The sequence below is a fragment of the Macaca thibetana genome, chromosome 2 (genome assembly GCF_024542745.1).
Source record: "Macaca thibetana thibetana isolate TM-01 chromosome 2, ASM2454274v1, whole genome shotgun sequence".
NCBI classification, from domain to species: Eukaryota; Metazoa; Chordata; class Mammalia; order Primates; family Cercopithecidae; genus Macaca; species Macaca thibetana.
The window spans coordinates 43122975-43140192 of NC_065579.1; the positions used below are offsets into that span (position 1 = coordinate 43122975).

General features: G+C 40.0%; 1 long non-coding RNA gene across 3 annotated transcripts in view; it reads right to left on the bottom strand.

Moving 5' to 3' along the window:
* Positions 1–378: 378 nt before the first annotated feature.
* Positions 379–17218, bottom strand: part of LOC126948205 (uncharacterized) — a 98554-nt gene continuing 81714 nt past the window's right edge. The window contains exons 3-4 of one of the 3 annotated variants that reach the window (XR_007723360.1): positions 14705–14896; positions 379–902 (exon numbers count right to left, since the gene is read on the bottom strand). This is a non-coding gene — a long non-coding RNA (uncharacterized LOC126948205). Of the gene's footprint in view, positions 903–12729; positions 12813–13668; positions 14095–14704; positions 14897–17218 lie in introns of those variants that run through there. The other 2 variants (XR_007723359.1, XR_007723358.1) reach the window with 2 other exon arrangements.

Genomic DNA, 17218 nt, shown 5'->3' on the forward strand with positions numbered 1-17218 from the left:
CACCTTGAGCTACAATCAGTTCCCAAACATACAACAGATAGGAACTGAAAAGCCCTGGTTATACAAGTACAGTTCCAAAAATTTTTTTAATAAAAAGCCAGAGAGAGACTAAAAAACAGCAGGAGTGCAAAGTATGTGGAAATACAGAGTTAGAAATAAGGGCAAATGTGTCTCCTCTCCCAGAGCAGTAACACCATCCTCAAGGTCACTGACCATTTCCATGACCTGAAATCCACAAGGACCCTGGAAACGTCGAGCAACCTGAAGTCCTTATTCATTAACTATTCATTGCCAAAGGTGTTCCACAACTACTGTAACTCTGTTTCTCCTGTGAGTCATACCCTGTGCTAAGCACCAGAGATACCTACAGTACCAGGTTCTTGCCCTCACTGAATTTCTCCTCTAGTGGAAAGAAAGGATTATTAAATAATCCTATAAATAAGTATATAGTTGCACTTACAATAAGCACTATAAAGGAGAAACATCTGGAGCTGTGAGCCTCTATAATAGGGTGAACTGCCATAATCAGGAAAGCCTGATTACTTTAAATTTACATTACCCTAAAGAAGTGAGGAGTAAGTTGAGAGAGAGGGAGAAAGGGATGTGTATTGGTGAAAGTTCTTAGCTACAAACAAGAAAGTCATCTTTAGCTAGCTTAAGACAGCAGGCTTTTATGGAGGGATATTAGACAGCTCACAGGATCATGGAGAGAACAGAGAACCTGAGCTTCTAGAATCATCTTCTCCAGCAGAAATAAACTGAGGCATGGGTACCAATATGGGATGGTGATCTAGAAAGATCTCCAACTTGCTTCTCTCCATTTCTTCCCTTATGACTTTCACTTCAAACTCTCCCTGTGGTTTCACCTCTTGAAGCACCATGTCTCAGCTTGGATGAGCCACCTGAAAGACAACCAGTGAGTGTGTGTAGACTAGGCATGAGGATATTTCCAAATGGGCTCAGATTGTATCACTCAGGATATGCTGATCTCCTGCTCAAAATCTACTAAGAGTTTCATGACTTCAAGATAAAAGTGAAACCCACTGCATGGCTCCCAACCCTGTTAATGAGCTGGCTATAACCTACATACAACAGACACATCCACACCATTCCTTGCCTATGTGGAATTCTGCATTCCAGAGCTCGCCTATGCATCTAACAGACGTAGCTAAGCAGCGGGTAAGGCAGCTGGAAGGTGAGAAGTGACCGCAATGAGCAGGTGGCCTTCTGAAAAATGTAGCTATTTATCTGCCTCACTAGTGATGAGCAGCCACAAGCTTCCTCTGACAAGACATTTAAGGAATGGGAAAACTGCATTGTATCCTTTCCTTCTGTTAATAAATGATAAAGTAATTTGCACTTTATAAAAATATGTTAACTCTGTCACTTGGTACGAGAGTACTTGGATTAAAAAGGCCCTCTGTGTACTCATCTCTCAACAGTAGCTAGAATTCTATGATTAAAGCCTGCTTCTAACAGATTTTGGCCCAAATACTAGAAGCTGGTTCTTCCACTATGAGGTGTCTCCAACAGAGAGACTGTTTGACAGAGAGGCCATGGGACAGATGACTTGCTACTAGGAAACCCTGATGAAGGTTTCCACAAATGTGCAATCTGTATGTGTGTCCAGCACGCCTGAACAGGTTTGGCTGCCAGATTCAGGCAAGAAAAAAGTAAATACTGTGTCTAGACTCAAGGATAAAGGTGTTGATGAGTGTGTCTCCCCAGGTGCATTGAGGACTAGACACTTCTCGTTGAAAACAGAAATTTAAGGTAACAGTTTCAGAACTGTGTGCTGGCTTAGGCGGAACCTCCAGATTTTTCTGGGGGTGAGGGTGCATGCTCAGCCTGCACTGTAAGCCCATCATGAAGGCAAGCTGGGCTTCTGAAATAAGGACCCCTGGAGGATCTCGTCTGTACACAGTGAAATCTTAACACAAGACAGATTGATTTGAATGTATTCTTCCCCTGACATAAACATCTCCTGGGAGAGCTAAGGCAGACCAGCCTGGGGGTGTTCTTCTCCTGGGTGAGAGGCTAAGTATGAAGGGAGAGTCCAAGGACGCCCCCACCTCAACCAGGATAATGGTGCAGTTTGTGTGGACATCCTATGGCTATGCCTTTATGTTCTCTGGGATAAAAAGTATTTCCCTCAAATGGGACATTCTGCTTTAGGCAAAAGTGTACACCTTCAAAACATCCCCAAAATCATAGAGCTCCAAATTTCCAGGACTCTTATTTTGACTAATACACCAGAGAGTGACAGAGAGAGAAGGAAAGAGGGAAGGAGAAAGAGAGGAATGGATGGAGAGAGAGGGAGGGAGGGAGGCAGGTAGAAGAAAGAAAACTAGCCCTCCCACCTTCTTCAGTTTTTTTATAGGTTTAATTTACTATGAGAGTTCTAACCCAGAAACGGTAAAAAAAAAAAAAAAAAAAAAAAAAAAAAACTGTATGTTTTTGTACATTTAGATGTAAAAAGATTTATAGTAGGCATAAAGAAAACAGTGATAGTTTAAAACTAAATTAACTACTCCAAAGAAATCCTTAGTTAAAAACTAACTAGACAGATTGTTACATAATCAAAGTGATAATTTCTTCAAATTTACTTCATTATAAATAGCATTGTACATATGTGTGTGAGAGATAGAATAAGGAGAAATGGTTAGTTAACACTTGAAATATTTTGAACAGAAATCCACACTTCAGAGAGAGCTGCTTAAACTCTAATTATAAAAATCTATATATGAGACTTGTTTATCAGCTAAAAAGAGATCAGAAATGTTTTTTTCAGAACCCAATAGAAAAATGGACAAATAAAATGAACAAACAATTAACAGAAGGGAAAACTCAAGATGCTAAAAAGCATATAAAGATTTCTCAAACTCATTAATTTTAGAAATGCAAATTTAAACCAAAATCCGACATTATGGACCCATCAGATTAACAAAACTGGACAGCTGGATAGCATCAAAGTTGGTGGAACTTGGAACCTCTGTGCACCGTTGGTGGGAACACAGACAGGGGCGGCCATGCTGGAAACCAAACCAGCACCATTAACCAGGACCCAGGAATTCCCTTCTGAACAACCCCCAGGGAAGTTTTCTCAGATGCACGTGGTAAATGGGCATGTTTGCTATAGCAGCATTTGCAGTACAAGGAATTGAGGAAATGGAGGATGAATGATGAGGTGGAAGGTACGTAGATCAACATGCAGCCTTGGAAGCCATGTGTCAAAGATGGCAGAGCCAGGAGATGGAACCAGTTGGAAAAGAGCTATGTGCCAATCAGGAACACTTGCTTTGGACTTTATAGGAGCAAGTTCATGCAAGGAAATTAAATTTTAAAAGGAATTAAAACATGTCATAGGACAAAACTAAGAGACATAACATTTCGTCATCTGGTACTCATTGTATATATTTGGGTTTGTGTGTTTAGGTTTCTGCATTTCCTTAATTAGATCTGTTACATCTGCCTGCGTACCTCAGGAATTAACCAAGAGTACTCCTCATTTTATTTCTTAAATAATCAAACATCATTTTAAAAAATAAGAAGAAATACCCGGGTGAGAAATACTCAAATGTGGCTTTCTTTATAGGGGTGGAAGCTAAAATGAGGCCAATTATGAATAAAAATCCAATATTTCTCATGTGCTGGTCAAATATATGCAGTTATATTAAGTTTTTAATTATACAAATGGCTTTATTTTAACTCACTTAAGTTCATGAGATAACCCTAATTGCCTATTTAGTATCCATTTCCACTTTCTTACTAACAAAACAGTTAAAACTATTTCGCCTCCCTGCTGCCCTTGCTGCTAGGCATAGTGATTTAATTCAGTATGGCAATAAGATGTAGGTGGCCCTGAGGAAGAAGTTTTGTCTGAAATATAAAAGAAAGCTTTGTTGAGAGGTAGCCTTTTGCTTTCCGCCTTCCTCCTTATTTCTGCCTGGACCATGGATGAGAGGTTTGAAGGGCAGCAGCCACCTCGTAACCACAAGGCACACCAAGACTGAGGCAGAAAGTCTGCACATTGAGGGTGACAACACAGAGGGATTTAAAGGAGCTGAATTCTGGTGGCTTTGCCGAGCCACAGGAACAGCCTGGACTCCCTGCTACCCGCCAACCCTACCCTACTTCTTATCTGTTAGTCATTGTTAGTTGGTTTTCTATTATTTGCAGACAAATGGATTCCTGATACCATGTTAATCTTTCTGCACAATTTCAAATACAAGGACTTCTGTTTTCTTTAAAAAGTGGGGGTGGTGGAGAAAGTCATGAACTTAGTGTTCTATAATTTATATAAATGTCTTGCAAAGTAATTTAAATTTATAGTTTTAAAATGATATTCAGAAATTAAGTTGAGGGGGAAAAAAGACTGTCTGATAAGTAAGAGTTTCTCCTGAATATCCAATACAAAATACGAAATCAAAAATCTAAAACTCTATTTATAAAAGTGTATTTTTAAAACTTCTTTTAAAAAGTCAGCTTCACAATGTGGTGATTCCTCAAAGAACTAAAAACAGAACTATCATTGACCCAGCAATTCCATTACTGGGTATGCACCCAAAGGAATAGAAATCATTCTAGCTTAAAGACACATGCACATGTATGTTCACTGCAACACTATTTACAATAGCAAAGGCATGGAATCACATAAATGCCCATCAATGACAGATTAGATAAAGAAAGTGGATCACCTGAGGTTAGCAGTTCGAGACCAGCCTGGCCAACGTGGTAAAACTCCGTCTCTACTAAAAATACAAAAATTAGCCAGGCCTGGTGGTGTGTGTCTGTAGTCCCAGCTACTTGGGAGGCTGAGGCAAGAGAATCGCTTGAACCTGGGAGGCGGAGGTTGCAGTGAGCTGAGATCGTGCCACTGCACTTCAGCCTGGGCAGCAAGAGGGAAAGTCTGCAAGAAAAAGAGAGAGAAAGAGAAAGAGAGAGAAAAAGAGAGGGAGAGAGGGAGGGAGAGAGGGGGAGGGAGGGAGGAGAGAGAGAGGGAGAGAGAGAGAGGGGAGAGAGGGAGAGAGAGAGAGAGAGAGAGAGAGAGAGGGGAGGGAGAGAGAGGGAAGGGAGAGAGAGAGGGAGGGAGGGAGAGGGAGGGAGAGAGAGAGAGGAGAGGGAGGGAGGGAGGAGGGAGGGAGGGGGGAGAGAGGGAGGGAGGGGGAGGGAGGGAGGGGGAGAGACGGGGAAGGGAGGGAGGGGGAGAGGGGAGGGAGGGAGGGAGGGGGAGAGACAGGGAGGGAGGGGGAGGGGGGGAGGGAGGGGGAGAGACAGGGAGGGAGGGAGGGGGAGAGACAGGGAGGGAGGGGGAGAGACGGAGGGAGGGAGGGAGGGAGAGAGACAGAGAGGGAGGGAGGGAGGGAGGGAGGGCTTGGGACATATACACCATAGAATACTATGCAGTCATAAAAAAGGAAGAGATTGGGCTGGGTGTGGTGGCTCACACCTGTAATCCCAGCACTTTGGGAGGCTGAGGCAGGTGGATCACCTAAGGTCAGGTGTTCCAGACCAGCCTGGCCAACATGGCAAAACCCAGTCTCTACTGCAAATACAAAAAATTAGCCAGGTGTGGTGGAGGGCACCTGTAATTCCAGCTACTCAGGAGGGTGAGGCAGGAGAATCACTTGAACCTGGGAGGCAGAGGTTGCAGTAAGCAGAGATGACACCATTGCACTCCAGCCTGGGAGACAAGAGCAAGACTGTCTCAAAAAAAAAAAAAAAAAAAAAAAAAAAAAAAGGAAGAGATTATGTCTTTTGCAGGAACTTGGATAGAGCTAAAGGCCATTATTCTTAGCAAACTAACACAGGAACAGAAAACCACATACTGCATGTTCTCACTTATAAGTGGGAGTTAAATGATGAGAATGCATGGACACAAAGAGGGGCTTGGAAGGAGGGAGAAGATCAGAAAAAAGTACCTATTGGGCACTGGGCTTAGTACCTGGGTGGCAAAATAATCTGTACAACAAACCCCCATGACAGAAGTTTACCTATATAAGAAACTTGCATGTGTAACTCTGAACCTCAAATAAAAGTTTATTTTTTTAAAAAAAGATGAAAACATTTTTTAAAAGTCTGCTTGAGAAATAAATATGTCCTAACCAGGAAAAAGTGCAATACATACAAGTGTTTGTAAACAGCTACAAGCTATAATTTTTATCAATTTCATGATAAATTCAAAATCAGGAAATAGAATGCTATTATAATCAAACTGGGCTTTAATTACAAATTTTATTTTTAAATATAATTTTTTAAAAAGAAAGTAATTAATATGCTATGAAACTGGCAACACTCTAAAATTATACTAAGGTATAAAAATAGAAACTTAAGATAAACATAAAATGACATTAGAAGTTCTTTCAAGGATAAAATTTCCACCATGAAGTTGTAGAATCTGAACCAAGAAATGAAAACAGAACGATTCCCTAACTTGTCTTTTAAGAAAACAAATCTTACACATGAGCTTTATTTTCTCTAAATGATTGGTAATTTCAAACTTGGGAACTTTTTATTGAATGCTTTAGTTCAAAAGAAATAAAAACATACTGTATAATAAAACTGGGAAATTTAACTTTTCATAGTCTAGCAATTTCCTTATAAATTGAAATGAGAAAAAAACATCTATTGGTAATCTTTTTGTTGAAATTCAATTCTTTGTAAGTGACTGTGTGATTTATCTCTCTAGCATTTGCGCAGTTTCTGCAGAAAGCAAAGATAGAACTATATCATGACATATTTTAATTATACCAAGATTAGGTTTTACAGCAGAGGCAAAGTAACTGAAACTTTTTATGACTGCAATTTTCTACATTTCTTATACTTATTTTCATATAAAAACAACAATAAAATATAGTCTAGTTACACTTAATTAAATTGATACTGGAAAATATATAAATGTAATGTTAATGTGGTATTACAATTAATATTACAAATAATATTTCAAAATCCAAATAACTGGGTTTTAAAAAATAAGTTGCTTCTAATGAAACTAGATATTGTAAAATTATATAGGTGCATACTTGGTTTAGATAATTTTTAAGAAAAGTATTTTGGTAACACTGTTAATACTAATTGCAAGGTATCATTGATCTCCTTGTATTTTGCTGCCTTCTATCTTCTGGGGTCCTGGATTTATACAATTATCGAGTGTGGCAGAGAACTGTACCACCTGCCATGGAGGAATTGTGCTCCTCCATGCAATTAGATGAGACTGCATGCTTAGTCCTGGCCAATGTGCTGTGGATCAAAGTGGTATGTGCCCCTTCCCAGACAAAGCACAGTAGAGCCAGGATGTAATACAGCATCTCTCTCTTTACCCTGCTGAGGATGGTGCAGTTTTAAGATGGTGGACCTGGCCAGGTGCAATGGCTCACGCCTGTAATCCCAGAACTTTGGGAGGCTGAGGCGAGTGGATCACCTGAGGTCAGGAGTTTGAGACCAGCCTGGCCAACTTGGTGAAATCCCATCTCTACTAAAAATACTCCATCTCAAAAAAAAAAAAAAAAAAAAAAAAAAAAAGATGGTGGACCCATGTCAGAGTGGATCGCTGAGTGGATTCCTGAGTGACCATGTGGAGCATAACTCCAACTGACCCACAGTAAATATAAACCATGAATGGGAAATAAATCTTTGATGTGTTAAAGTATGTAGAATTATTTTGGCTAATTAACTGAGATAATTAGTATGTCTCTACTCATCTAAATAGAGTTCAACACAAAACTATCTAGAATAAGAGTTAAATAATGTCATTAATAAATACACATGCATATGGAAAATCTAGGTTTACATTTTAGTTCACAGAGATAATTTCAAGCAAAACTCAATATCTTCAATTTGTCTATGTTCTGTACTAATCGTATGGAATGTCTGCATCACATACTGGAAGTCCTATGGTTTTGTGTTTCTTCAAGTCTTTCCGAGAAAAAATAAAAAGCAAATGAAAGTAGTTTTTTTCTTCCAAATTATATACCATAACCAGATGATACCAAGAATGAAACTTACCTGGAACTCTAAAATGTAAAACACACTCGCCACTATTTGGTCTTCACCAACCACCAAGTGTTTCTTGAAAGCTCTGTCTGATCTATTCTGCACTAAAATTCATGCTCAAATTCAGGAACCCCCCCACCCCTGGAGACCAATCTTCCTCCTACATTTTGACCACTTATTGTCTTCTCTGTATACTCCTCCTCTTCTTTGCCTTCAGTGGAGTGGGTCTCAGGGTTTGGTTCTATGTTCCTAACCCTTTCACTCCACACTTTCTTCTTTGAAAAACTCATCCCCATCTGTGGCTTCATTGACTTCCAAATCTCCCCCACTATGGCAGATCTCTCATCAGCAGTGTGGGCGCATGTGGTGCCCACAGGGCATCTCCACTTAGGTGTCTGGTAAGAACCTCAAGAAGTTCATCATTTCCCCCCAACAAGCCTGCTTCTCTTCCTCTGTCCCTTTCTCAACATTGTCATCAACCCACACATCTAGAATATTATCCTTGGAAATCCTCACTCATCAAGTTTCCTCCCACCCCCCACTCCTTAGTTTTCCCATTAAACTCGGGCCTTCTCTTTTCACACACAGCTATACTTACGCATATTTCTGCACCAGCTCCAGTCTTCCCCACTCCTATCCATTCAACACTGCTTCAAGTGAGCTTCCTAAATGCCAGTCTCACCTAAATCCTTCAATGCCTCCCCATCGCCCAGGATTGAGTCCCCTTAGCATAGTACTCCAGGTTTCCTGTGATCTCATGCCCTGTGATTACATTTTTGTAATGGAGCCTCTTTTCTCCCTACTCCTCTCCCTGGCATCTGAGTTCCAGCTGTACTGAACTCCCTGTGCATCCCTGGACCCTGCTTGCACCCTCATCTCTGGACCGTTGTTCATGCTATGCCCTGCATCTGAATGCCTTTCTCATCCAGTTCATCTGGCTAAGCACTAGTCATCATTCAGGTTTCAGCATGGCCACTACTTCCCTGAAGATGCCTTCTCTGCCCTCCAAGCTGACCCAGGCTTCTCCCCTCTGATGCTCCACTTCCCTGTGCTTCCCTAAAGTGGAACAATAGAATTACCCTGTCATTGCCTGTCTACTAGCCTATCTATCCTCCTCACTCCCAACTCTATGAGCTTTCTATGGGCAGGGACAGAGGTAGATTCTCCATGAATCTGAGGATGCTCAAGCTTCAGGCTCCTCACTCGCCCAGCTCCTTCCCAAGGCTCTTAGAGGAGCCATAACAATGTCCTCATTCAGTGAGAACACAATCCTCAACACTGTCTTCCCATGGTCATATGATTTGTCAAAAAGATTCAAACACAACCCATTAAAAATGTCATCTTTTTCTACCTGACTTCCCCTCTATGTCACTTCCTTTCATATGGGGGCACTGAAATGGTTGTGGGATAGGTTTAATTTGGGGTCAGTGGGGGTATTTTACAAAAGTGCTTCACGGTTAACTTCTGTGGAATATTCTTACTGTCTAATGCACAGACCCCCCCCAGTATCATGTACAAAAGTGCAGGGCCAGAGATTGTGTTGTGATATGAACATGCTCTATAGCACCTGGAGGTGGAAGATAAGCAAAGTTTAAAACGCTCAGAGCTGGAAGCTTATCTGTGTAATATTCTTAAAATCACAGGAAGAATAAAATTACTAGCAAAGACTTCTATGTTCTTCCACATCTAGATTGAAAATGCCTCTCTTTTCAGGAATATATTCAATAATGTCACATACGGAATTATACATTTGGCACACATTTAAAAATTTTTTATGGGAATGCCACAAAATAAATTGTGTCATCATTCTTGTGCTATAGGGTACAAACCTGTAACAATGCTACAAACAGAGAACATGTTTATATGGGAAGTAGCATGTTTTAAACATCCCTATGGATCAGGACAGATCTTGGTGCATCTGAAACAATTTGTGTTCCCCAAACCTGAAAGATTCAGATAAAACAGCATACAAAATCATCACCAATGCAGGAAGATGATCTGAAGAAACCAGTCTGGCAAAATTGCTACACAATGTATGTAGTATAAAAGTAAGTTCACAGGGTACTATGTTAAACATGTATTTGAACTCTTTTGTGTGTGCCTTAATTTCAGATTAATATTGTATGTTTTTGGAATTAATTATCACCACAAAACTCAAATATAACAGAAAGGAAGCATCCTAGTGGAAGCCAAAAATATCAACTGAGAGACTAGCAAAGGCTTCACAATGTCCAAATCTCCTATATCACATGGTTTAAAAAGCTGATGGCACAGAGGAAGATAAGGAAAGAATTGTGATATCCATAAAACAGAAATAGATAGATTAAAAAAAAACAGAAGGGATAAAAAGGTTATAAGAATCAACACACTATCAAACAAGAAATAAAAGAGCAGAAGAGATGCAGTGCAGAATTCATATATCCAAAGTAGAGGTTTTCTCCAAATTCACAACAATCCTCACTCTTACAAGACATTACCATAATGATGCCTGAGGATAAAAGAAACTTTCCCCAACTCTCAATAACATAAAGCAATTTTTGATGATAAACTATACAAGAGAAAGGATTGAATTGTCTTTTGGTCCTCCTTGGAAAAGAACATTACAAAATCATTGTCATATGAAGAGATGATCAAAGACCATGCTATCAAAATATAATAGCAAATATAGATATGTGTCAGTTAATTCAAGTAGAGGATTGTTTTTCTGAACTTTTCAGCTTTTAAAAATGTAAAATTTGATGTAATTTCTTATGCTAAATAAATATTCACATTTTAGCTATATTCATGATCTTGTATTATTTTCACTAAAAGGATACATAGTAGCGAGATCTACTCCCAGGTGGGTGGGGACTCTGTTTTTCATATTTCTACCTCCTATCTCAGCCCTGTGCTGTCACCTTGGACTTGCTCAGTAAAGGAAAGGGATGAGTTAGTGAGCTGGCTGTGTTACTATCACCCTGCCTCTGTGACTCCCAAAGTCACTCCACCCTCTAGGCCTCTGATTATTCCTCTATGTACGGAGAGTCCTTTCTTTCCCAAGGGTTTGGACATCCCTAGGGCTGAGGGATCTGCCTCAGAGTCTGCCAGGTCAGTCAGCAAAACTGCAGAACAGCCTGTACTCCACAGATGAGCAAATGTCCTGGGAACTTTGTTTGGCTTTTTGTGTGTTCAAGGACTTCAACTTTTTAGAGCAGTTTGAGGTTCACAGAAAAACTGAATGGAAGGTAGAGAGATTTCCCACATACCCTCTCCCAGACACATCTAGAGCCTCCCCCATCATCAACATCCCCACCAGAGTGGTACGTTTGTTACATCAGCACATCATTTCCACCCATAGTTTATACCAAGATGTCGTACATCCTATGGGTTTTAACAAATGTACAGTAACATGTATCCATCATTATAGTGTCATAAGAGTAGTAGTTTTGCTGCCCCCCAAAAATCTTCTGTGCTTTGCTTATTCATCATTTTTTCTCCCAAACCATTTACCTTTTTACTGTCTTCATAGTTTTGCCTTTTTAGAATGTCATATAGTTAAAATTACACAGTATGTTGCCTTTTAAAATTAGCTTCACTTAGTAATATACATTTAAGTTTCTTGCATGTCTTTTCATGGCTTAACAGTACACTAATTTTTAGTGCTGAGTAATATTCCATCATCTGGATGTACCAGTTTATTTATCCACTCATCTACTAAGGAAATCTTGGTTGCTTCCCAATTTTGGCAATTATGAATAAAGCTACTATAAAGATCTATGTGCAGGTTTTTGTGTGGACATAAGTTTACAATTCCTTTGGGCAAATACCAAGGAGCATGATTGGGAGATAATACAGTACAAGTATGTTTAATTTTGTAAGAAATCATAGAAACTTTGTTTTTGATGCACATGGCCCAGCAAAGAGTCCCTCTGTAACTGGCCCATTGTAGTTAAGGCAACACAGAAGTGATGAATCACCTGAAATCGAATCCTATGTTGCACATTCCTGCCCTGTGGACAGTTTATAGGCTTGTTGAATTGCACATGAAATGGAAAGTGTCTCACCATTCCCTAAAGCAATGGAAAATTCTCTCATCCTCTGCCATGGCTGATTCTTTGCACAGGTCACAGGTAAGGGGCAGTGAGGATGCTCAGGCTCATATTGATTTAGCATAGTCAGGCCTTCACTGTGTGTATTCTCCTGTTGGCTGCCCAAGTTCAAGGCAAGGCTGTTATTAATGCTCCTGCTTCAGGATGTTAGTAGATGGTTGAAGTTATTTTTTTTCCTGGGCACATTTAAATGGACCTAGAACATTGTAATTGCCACAAATGGACTCCCTTCCAAAGGCAAGCTGCACAACTTGGTAATTTCTTTGAAGGCTCACATTCTGCTGCTGTCTCCTTCTACCCAAGTGCTGAGCAGAAGCCATGTGTGGAGCCAGGCCTCTACCACGCAGACCCACCCACAGTCCAGTGCAGAAAAGGACATTCATGCTGAATGTGCAACTGTCAGAATAAGCTACCGGCTGTGCACTGAAGGAGACTCAGTTTTTCTTGCTGTAATAAATACTATAGAACACTTCTAGTAAAAATAACTATAGGGCACAAGCCCTGCCCAAGAGCTTTATTTTTATAGTTAATCCTCTCAACAAGGGCAAGCAGTCGGTAATATCCAAACAGACACAAGTCCCTGTGTTTAACACTGTTTTCTTAATTGTAAAATAGCAGTGATGACAGAAACCACAACTGATCGCACACCTACCTGGGGCCAGACCCTGTCCTAGGCAATGGGAGTGAAAGATGAGAAAAACACATTTTCTTCTCACAGCATTTAAGGAGCTCCTGGGGTCGGGGTGGAGATAAACATTTAAACAGGGGATTTACAACAAAGCAAATCACAAACGACACAATGTTTAAAGGGAAGTTTGAGCAAGTCAGAGACATTTTTGCTAATGCAGGTCTAAAAGAAAGCTATTTAGCTTCCCAAAATAATTTTCTATGAAAATCCTTCCAGACTGTATTTAATATATAATTGGGTTTAGAGAAGGACAGGAAAACAGAGAGATGCAGATCCAACATCCAATCTTCATTGCTATGCATCTTTCCCCCATTAATCTTCACAATAACTCCCATTATGTTATCACCACTTGATTACCTTTGTTTCTCAGATAAAAAAACCTGAGGCTCAGAGAGGTTAAGAGACCAAAGCCAGGTCACAGAGTAGCACGAAATCTGAATGCAAGTGTGTACAATTGTCAAGCCCATGTGTTCTCCAGCACTCAGCAACCTTTTCCGGAATGCAGACATAGTATGAATAAGGGACCCCCTTGTATTACAGAACCTGGAACTTGAGAAAACCCCAGGCTGAGTTGGAGGTTTTGAGTCCTGTTTCTTCATTCATTTTCCCCCTTTCTCCTGCTAAACACAGCTGCTTCACCTTACCAGGCCCAAGATTCATTGCTGCTGGTGTTCAGGCCTGAGCTCAGCTCTCTGGGGACCATGTTTGAGGAGCTTGGTGACTCAGACCCTCCACTCTAAATTCCTATTAAGCACTCTAGATTTAATAGCTGTTATTAATACAAATTATGCTTCATTAAGCATGAAGCTAAGGAGAATGCAGCTCAGAGGCTCCGGTTCAATACAGGACTGAAGGACAAACAGCACGGCTATTTTCAATCCTGGCAATGTCAGTGGGGAGAGAACAGCCCAATGCTGCATGTGCCTGTCCCTACTTCTGCAAATTGAATTTTCATATTTTCAAATAAACATCCCTTGTTTTTAGCTTGTGGTGTGTGACAGAAGTAAACATTTCTAATCCTTGAGAGATGGTAGTACCAAGAACATTTTTCCCTTCACAAAACTTTTTTTCTACAAAACCTAAGAAGGTACAGGGAGGGAGAAGCTATCAGCAGGTCCCCTAGCAGGGGTTTCCATTAGAAATCTTCCTGGAGACTCTAACTCCACACCTCAGTGAAGGCTCATGGGCTGGGGGTTAGCAAATCTTGCCATGACATCCTATTAACCTCGCTGGTTTTATAGACTGTGTTCTATCCAGAGGCAGCTCAAAAGTAGGCAAAAATTACAACTGTGGAGTTCTTCTAGATTGGGGATCAGTAAGCATTTTCTGTAAAAGGCCAGAAAACCAACATTTTAGGCTTTGTAAGACCTATAATCTCTGCCATTGCAGCATAAAAACCACTACAGACTACACATAAAGGCATGTGCATGACCGTGTTCCAATAAAACTTTATCTGCAAAAATCAGATGTAGGCCAGATTTGGACCACAGACCATAGCACCCTACATTCTATCTGCTTCAAACTGTCACATCATAGATTTTGTTGTAATGGGTATAACCTTAGTTTCGTAAGACTATGTCATGACAACTTTATCTGTTTACCGACAAAATTGTGACAGTTGATAGCCATTTAAAAAGAAATTCTCTGTGTGATACCAGTACAGGCTTATGGCATTACCATGTTTGGATGGCTCGAATTTAGTTGTTAGTTCCACTGTGTTCAACTAAGTCTGTAGTATCACATTGACGGGGGTGCAATTTGCAATCAGCACTTTAGTTGAGAAGTCAATTTGGATACTTTTGTATTTTATATAGTACATGATCATTTTTGTTATAAGAATCTGACAATGAGTACACTACCCTTTCTTCCAATGAAATGTTCTAGTTTATCCACTATAGTAGGTAAGATATATGTTTTGGCTAATATTCATTCCTACCTTCTTTTGAGAAGTTCCTTGCCCTTCAATTTGATGTTATTGCTTTGGCCAATGAGATATTAGGGCACAGAAAGGGAGGAGAAGCTTGAAATGACAGGTCTGAGCATGCTTTCCACCATAAGTGATGCCAATAAGGTGATAGAGCTGCTTCCAAGAATTTATGAGGAACAGGGTAGCCCTTGAATAAGATTGCTAGGGGAAAAAGAAAACAAAATTAAAAAAAAAAAAAAAAAAAACAGATTACTAGGCCAGATGCAAAACTAGTGACTGTCTTACAGGGCAGTAAAACCACAACTGAGAGGTGGCAGGGGAGGGGTTATTTTCTGTAAAACAGATTAAAAATTGGCATATAACTTTACAATGTCTGGACCAAATAGTGAATAGCAAGGTCAGACACAGGTACATTCTCATAGATATTAAAAAATCAATCTTCAGTTGAACCTGTTAACCATTAGAAGGATATCTGCCTACATTTCCGCCTTATTCTCAAGCTTTAAGCAATTCTTCTTCATAATGTTGAAGGCTACATAACGATCCCAAAGAATGATCTTTGAGTTGTAAAGGAAATTCAGTGCCTAAGCAATAGCACTCAGGAATTTCCTAGGTGCAGCAGATCTGTTGACTCATGCAATGTGGCCATTCAGTGTAAATAAACCATAGGCTTTGTGTACCCTGTTGCCTCAGCTGTTCCACCAGCTGAGGTGTCAGAGGCAGAATGGCTAGAAACCCTGTGATAAAGGAAGGCACAGGTCATTCTTCCCATGCAGTGGCTTTTGTGGATTGGCTTAGACTGAGAACAATTGCAGCATCAGTAGCTCCACTTGAAGCTCCACTTCAATTTCTTTTACCTTTCCCTGACATTGAGACCACCTTTAAGAAGGTTCGGACTCATCCAAATGGGTTAAAATGAATAGTCATCTGATTTTATTGGCCTCACTGTATCTATGTAAAGCAAATATGTCAAGACTCCAAAACTGTCGTGGTAATAACAGTATGCCTGAAGCTGAGACAGCTTCTGCAACTATTAAGGAAAGGGAGAAAGGCTGAGCTTGAGTCCTGACATTGTTGGACCACTCAGTGAACCCTGGAATACCCAGCCTTACTTATCCTAAAGTAAATCATAAATGTCCTTATGGTTTAGCCAATGTTGATTGGGTTTCCTCTTACATGAGACCAAATGCACCCTAACTAAAACTGTGTGTGTGTGTGTGTGTGTGTGTGTGTGTGTGAAGATAAGGAGGTGAGGCAAGATCTCTCTCTTGAAATAAGCCTATAGACCCAAATTCAAAATACATGTGGAAATCAAATGCAATGGAAGACAAAATAAACAGTAAAATATGAATTCATTCCAGATGAGAGTAAAATTATAGACACTTCGATAATGACTTTAAATAAATATGTCTAGGATCCTTATGAGAAGAATTATAAGTAAAAGTGACAGAAATTATGAGACAAAATAATGCATAAATTAAAATCACACTCAGCTATTGAAATATATTTAATTTTCAAGATTTCTGATTCTGTTCATTATCTTTTTATATTTTTTCTATTTTAAGCATTTTAAAGATGCTTTGGCCAGTTCTCCTAAGGATGTATCAATTTGACTTGACTAAAAGTCCCAGAAATATTAAAGATGACAAGATAGAAAAAGATGCCTCAAAGAATGCAGAAATTATATAAAGAACTAAACTGTCTAATTTTATGTTTAACAGTTTCCCAAATGTGACAATTCTAAAAATTTACATGACATTTATGGAAATAGAGTGTACAACTGAAAAACAATTTCCAAAACTATTGATGACAAAAAGCAAATTTGGATGAACCACACCAGAGGAAAGATTGATTTACCATTTAACTCTCTCTATAAACAACGACATTACCAAATTATTGACATATGAAAAGGCAATCCAAAGAAGGAGCCAAAAATGTACTGAGATGAGCTAATCCAGGAAACTCTATTTATTAGATGACGCTGAAGGCCAGTGTCATAACTCCACATCCCGGCACCTAAGGGATGCGTCTCCAGCCCCTCATCACAGGTGCTGTCTCTGATCTGGCAGAGCACCTGACTGCAGTACTCAGGGACACAGCACAGGTTCTGAGCACTAGTGGTAGGATGCAAGCAAGCACTGTGACTTGCACCTCTTCACCCTCTGCCTCTCTGGACAGCCCATCTTCCCAATTGAACCCTGAACTAATAAATGAGGTTGAGGTTTCTCTAGCTTATGATATACAAATCAAGGCTTTCTGTCCTTTGACAAGCATTACCAATAGACCTATAACCAGGTAAAATCTTCATTCACTGAATCAGAAACTTTAGCCTTCAATTTCTTTAGCTTTCTGACTTTGAGCCCTGAGGCCAGTACTCATTAATGAAGTTGTTGCAAACAGTGGCAAATAACCCTACTGCTGTCTTTCCCTCAAAAGCTATTTTATTCGGGCTGCAGAGTCTGGAAGGCAGGCCACTGCCCCCATTTCCCAGTTCCCTGTGGGTTTTGTTGTGCTGTATTTTAG